Below are 6,669 nucleotides of genomic sequence, written 5' to 3'. Positions count from 1 at the left end.
TACCGGTTAATCAGTCTCGCGAGAAAGATGAAGACTGTTCAGCGCCACCTAGTGGCCTGGAGGACTCGTCGAAGCTCCGGTGGAGGTACCAGATGTGTTTCTTTTGTTGTTGTTTGTTTGCTTGTCTTTTTTTTTTACTACTTTATTGAGTTTTTTTTTAACTCAATAATAATAATGAATAAATAATTGAGCTTTTTAGCTCAATTATATAATCACATTTTCAATAGATTACATTACCTTAACTGCATTTTTTTCAAACATGACAAAGTCAATATGAACTTTTGAACAGTAATAGAAAAGAGAAAAAGAATGAAAAAGACTAAATAAGAAATAATACAAATGAAGTTCTAAACGAATAGCAGGGACTGAAAGAGTTGATATCTGTTCATCAGATTGCTTTTATTCCCCCTTCTTCATAAGTCTTTATTAGGTAAGCTTTTATGTTTCTTTTTCCAAATAAAGTCAAAGTTTATTTTGCTGATTTCTTTAATAACTTTGGTAGAGATTGGCAGAGATGATGTGGGATAAATAAGTTTAGCAATGGTCTCTGTTTTAGTGAGTTCTCTCAGATATTGTTGAATCTGGTTAGCCACATGTTCCATGCTCTCCTACATTTCTCCATTGTTTCCTGAACATTATTTTCTTCTGACATGTTTGGGTTCTTTGTTATCCAAATTCCTAAGTAGCACGTTTTGGTCTGCACAGTTATGTTATATAAGAGGAGAGGTCACAATCATGAAGCCGCATCTGTTCACATTCATCTAAATTTAACTTCAAACCTGAAGCTTTTGAGAACAAATAAGGGCTCAAGGGGTTTAGCCTGCATTCTTTAGAAAGATAGTAGTGTTATCTGCACGTTGGCTTATTATTTAAGTTCTGAACATAATATTAAGGCCTTTCACATTTGAGTTTTTAACAAGAATCCAAAACGTTTAAGTGTCTCAGAGATAAATTTATGCTCCACTGAGTCAAACGCCTTGCAAAAATCTGAAAGTAAAATAAAACCCTCATCATTAATTAGATGGCTTTATTCTTTAAGGTCCAGAACCAAACTTATGTTGTTGTACTGATCCTGACTGAGTGCTATTGATTACAGTGGATAAACTGGATTTTAGCCTTGTATATAAGACTGTAGTTGTAGTAGTGTAGTCTGTGTTCAGGAGAGTTATGGGTCTTAAATTACTCTGGTTTTGGTAAAAGTTTAATTATGCCTTGCTTCATAGTAGTCATCTGTTCTTTTTTAGAGATGGATTTATTAACTGCTTGGAATAATAAAAGTCTTAATTCGGTCCAAAAGTGTCAATAGAAATGAGATGTCAGTCCATCAGGACCTGGTGATTGATTGAAAGTTATCTTATTAATGATTTAGTTAAATTCTTCAATTCTTCGTTCCTCATTACATTTTGCTTTGCAGGTTTCATCAGTAGCTGGAAAGAGATACTGGTGTTTTTCAGAGAAAGCTGTTGCATCTGAATCAGAAAATAGTGAAGAATAAAACTTTCTAAAAAATTCAAATATTTCTCTTTTGATGTTATCTAGATTTGTAGTTTCATGTCCACTGACCAGTCATGAGTTGCTAGCATTGTATTCTTGCCTAAGTTTTCTAATTTACAAAGTAAAGTGTTTTTGCCGTCCTCCATCCATTTGGCTCTGGACCTCACATACGCCCCTTCAGCTATTTCTTTAACAATGATCACCTAAGACTGCAGAGCCTCTTTCATGGTCCTCTGCATTCCAAGCTGACCTAGTATAATACGAGAAAAGTTCTTTTGTAATATTCTTTTCTTTGATTTCTATTTCCTAAGGAAATTTTTTACTAAACGTTATTGTGTTTTTTCGAAAGTTAAATTTCAAACATTCCCATTTTAGGAGCGCTGAGCCCAGATGACAGTTAGTAATATCTTCTATTAATTTTTTAATGTTATTACAATATTCTCCATTTTTTAATAAGGAGGCATTGAAGTACCCTTTAAACACATTTTTATTTCTATTTCCAGATAAATCCAGATGTCTGTTACTTACATTTGTAACTATAGTTGAGCAAACATGAATGGGGATTTATTAGTTGGCCTATTTGCAATGAAACAAGATTAATTATTTAGATCAATATTTTTTAAATATGATTGTGTATTATGGCAGATGCCTACCATTTAAAATGTAATTATAAATATTGGAAAATTTTAAACAATATATTGTTATCAAGATTCAATTAGCGCTGAATTGTAGGAATGAGCTGGATCACATTAAAATTTAGACTAAATTAAGTCATATTAGGAACTTGATTTCCTTGGCTAAAGTGCTCTGTACTTTGCAGGTAATCATAGGTTATTGATCAGATTCAGACCAGTCAGTTGTCACGGCACAAAGGTAGAAATGTCATTCCTTCTGTTGGAGCACCATCTAGCGGTGATTGAGGGGATTTTTCCTCTTTATCCACTGAGGTTCAGCCGTGGATGGTAGAAAATTTCCTTAGAAAACTCTTTTAGTGGGCTTTTAGTGGATGAAGCTGAGTATCTGGTTTGACAACAAGCTAAACTTTGAGCATCATGCCAGAAAACCAAATCATGTTTTACCAGAAGAATTTCCAAGATATAATTTCTGACTTTAAAGATACTGAGGTAGTTTAAATTTTCATTCAACCGCGGCTGGATAACTGTAACAGTTGTTTAGCCTCATTTAGGTTTTCATTATGCACTTTTTTAGGTAGTGATGGTCTTTAGTCCATGTGAACTTACACTCTTAGAAATAAGGGTTCCAAAAGGGTTCTCAGTGAAGGGGAGAGGTTCTAACCAGAACCATTTGAGTCTGAAAATCCCTTTTTCATTTAAAGGGTCTATCAAGGGTTCTCCAAGGGTTCTCTAAGAATAAGGGTTCCTACACTCTTAGAAAAAAAGTGCTGCTTATAACCATATAAGGTTCTTCGGCTTGTCCACATAGGAGAACCCTTATCGGTGCCCGTTAGAACCCTTTGGAAGGGTTTTAATTTAAACCTTTTCAGAGGGTTCTGACTAGAACTTTTCATAAAGGGTTACACCCAGAACCATAAGTAGAAGGTTCTACCCAGAACCCTGCAATGATGTGGTGGTTCCACCAATAACCCTTACTGGGGGTTATAGACAGAACACTTTTATATTCCAAGGGTTTCATCCAGATCCCACACAGAGAGTTCCACCAAGAACCTTTTTTATTTTCAGATGGTTTTATCCACAACCCACATAGACATTTTTATGAGTATTTCACCAATAACCCTTTCATCTTTTAGTAGTTATAGAAAAAATTTGATGCAACATATCAGGCACAACTACTTAATAACATACACATTAAATATTGTCTCTATCAAAATAGTTGAGATTGAAAAAGCATTCTACTGCATTCAAAGCTTTCCTTTTATTAAAAAATCTTTACACAATGATTGATAAGGAGGGCCTACTCGCTGAGGAGAGGTTATGTTGGTCCTGTAGGGAATAAAGGTGAGCATAGGCCAGTGGATTAATCAATGTTACAGACAGACAAGCCAGGTACCCCAAGATGTCCTCGCCAGGTGGATGAATACAGTTTTCAAATAATGGGACACAGAAAGGAAAGAGAAAAAGTTAGTCAGTAGCATCCATACAAGACATAATTACTACACCAGATGAATTACCTAGCTTTCTACCAACAATAATGGATGGTCCAGAGAGAATAATCTGAGAGCAGGCACATAGTAATAGTAGGAGTGCAACAGACTGACGAAGCTTGTCTCCTGCAACACAAACCTCCATAGACACACAGTCAATGGAAGCAAGAGGACCTCACACAGTTTTAACATTATGTAGTAAATTTGAATGTCTTTTCAGTAAACACATTCCAGGTTTGTAACACAAACAGAAATGTTACATAACATATGATAAGTCCATGCTGGTCCACTGCAGTGTTTTCCTGTTGGACTGTGCTGCTGTGTTTCTAGCTTAGATGTTTTAGAAATTATATTTGGTATATCTACTTGGGCATCCATTTTCACCACACTCAACAACAAAATTGGGTTCACTTTAATGGTATAGTTGAACACTACAAATTCATGTCATCTCACCCAAAAAGGCACTTGCAAAGTGACCAAAACCCTCTTTTTCAAACCAGTGGCACACATCATCTTTTGTCCAAAGCTGATAATTCATCTGTAAAGATATACATAAAAGAAACAGATGTTAATATTAAGATATTCTACCTTTCCCCATTAAAGTCCTTAGCTAGTCATGCTTGGTAAAATAACATTTAACTCACCTTGATTCTCTGAGGTTTCAGATGTCGTCACACTTAACCCATCTCTTAATCCAAATTCCTGCACAGGGGATCACATGAGTAAATAATAATCACCACTGACATGTCACACCCTTTTTGTCAATATAGAAACCAACTCTCAGCTCCCTCAGGGCAACCAACCGTGCAGCCAGTTCCTAGGTCCCACATGCCAAAAAATCATATCAAGATAGATTCCCAGTACAAAAATGCCCCTCAATTCATTTTACATTAGACAGAAAAACCTATATAGTTTTTGTTTGTCACAAAGGGACCCCACATTTGATTGACTTTCTTTTTTTACCTACTTTAATGGTTCGTTTTTGGTCCCTACTTGTTAAATTGATCATTTCATTTAATATAATCCTTGGGCTGGGAGAGTGCTCAGTGGTACACCTGGTACACATGTCTTACCCTGATCTGATTGAACTGGGTACCTGTATATTGTAGGTTTAGTGGATTGAAGCTTAGATCCCATTGGAATAAGTAGTGAGGCATACACTATTCGCAAAAAGTTAGGTATATTTCACTTGTTGAATGATGTCAGAACAGATTTAAAATGTACAATGACCTTTACAGGTGAACATAATTAGAATTTCTCTAAAATTTGTAATGCAAGTGTACAGCTGTTAAATGTTTACGTACTAACTGAACAGCATATAGTTCTCTAACAAGATGATCAGCTGCAAAAATCCATGGTGGAAATTCCATCCCCTTTAATACCAAATTCAGACAAACAAAAGGCACAAACATGGTTCAAGATGGCTGTTCATGTGGTTGATTTTTAAAACCATTTTTATGACAGCCAATCGGCAGCCACGCTGTAGAACACATGGTAAGGCTGAATAAAGCCCATGCTAGATCACATACTTCAGCATGGACATGTCATAACATTCACCAATCAACATTCAGGAAAATGGTGCTTGCCATGACTGACCTCCTGGAAAGTGTCAGCACTCTAATCCCAGATTAGCTGAGTTTACTAGAAATATGCGTTACAACCCGTTGCCATAAACCGTTCTAGTTTTTATAAATGCTGACACATGTCAAGTTATATCAACGTGGGCTACCATTAGACTTTACTTAAACCCATTAGTTCACGGATCTAATTTTCTTTATACTCTAGTTGTTTGAATTGTCTTAAATGAGATTTAAGTCTTTTTTTTTCTTTCACTGAACTTTGTTTTACACCTTCCTATGATAACAATTTCTTGATGAATCTTTTCAACAGACTGAGGGTCCAGAACTGGTATCTGCAGAACTAAACACATGACAATAGGTTATGTCAGTAACCATCACCTCTCCACTCATGACATGATGTCATACAGGATGTGGTTGGTGGTGGCTTCTTTTCGTGTAGAGTCCATTTCACCCATGGTAACAACTTTAAAATTCAAACAGGCAGAACTTTCTAACATTGTCTAATTGCTAACATAGCACAGGTATTAAAGCACAGAACTCAAATTTATAGCACAGCAATCAAAATTAAATTTCAACTGACTCTACTTTTCCCATGAGCCTTTGAGGTCCAGATATGTTGAGTTTTAAAAGTAGTCCCGCCCCCTCTGACAGAAACTAACATGTTCAGTTGTTTTACCTATTCATTACTGTTACACTGCACGATATAAAATTTTTTAGAAACAACTTGTTTGTTTTAGTAATGAGACACTTTTTATACGTGACATAAAATGATAATTAATCAATACTAAAAAGTTTATGTTCAAATAAAATCTGGGCTAAATTGCAGGCTAACTGGCAGAAGCAAACCCTTAAAATTCTGTCCTGCTGGGTGAGCTTCATTCTGCATCCTGTGTCATCTACACTGTGGCTACTGATTGACTCTACTGTAAAAATGGTGCTGGAAGTCAGCCTCATGATTTAACTCTTCACCTGACTGGTCAGTTATCAGTTATCTATCATGAAGATCAGAGTTCAAAAGCCAGTCTTGGAACACTGTTTTTCCAAATGCAAAATATTTAACTAGTCTATGACACGACATGAAATTTTGGACTTTGTTAGAATCAGTAAAATGAATTGATGAGAGCATTCCAGACACATGCATTAAAATACTTTTTAAAACATGAACATTTGAGGGTGATGATCTAACACCCATACTTTCACTAGGCCTTGTAGAACTTTTTCTCCCAAAAAAGGGTTCTCTGCATTAAAGGGGTTCATTTTTTTTTACAGAGGATCCTTGAAGAACCCTTGATAGAACCTTTCATTGAAAAAGGGATTTTCTGACGGAATTGGTTCTGGGTAGAACCTCTCCCTTCACGGAGAACCCTTTTAGAAGCATTATTTCTAAGAGTGTAAGATCTGAGTACTACTCCATCTTTGTACATTATATTTTGGCAATAAACCTGAGAAGAGCCACAGATATGAAAATTTCTG

The sequence above is a fragment of the Melanotaenia boesemani genome, chromosome 6, assembly GCF_017639745.1.
Source record: "Melanotaenia boesemani isolate fMelBoe1 chromosome 6, fMelBoe1.pri, whole genome shotgun sequence".
In the NCBI taxonomy this organism is placed as follows: domain Eukaryota; kingdom Metazoa; phylum Chordata; class Actinopteri; order Atheriniformes; family Melanotaeniidae; genus Melanotaenia; species Melanotaenia boesemani.
Note: the sequence above shows the minus strand (reverse complement) of the source record.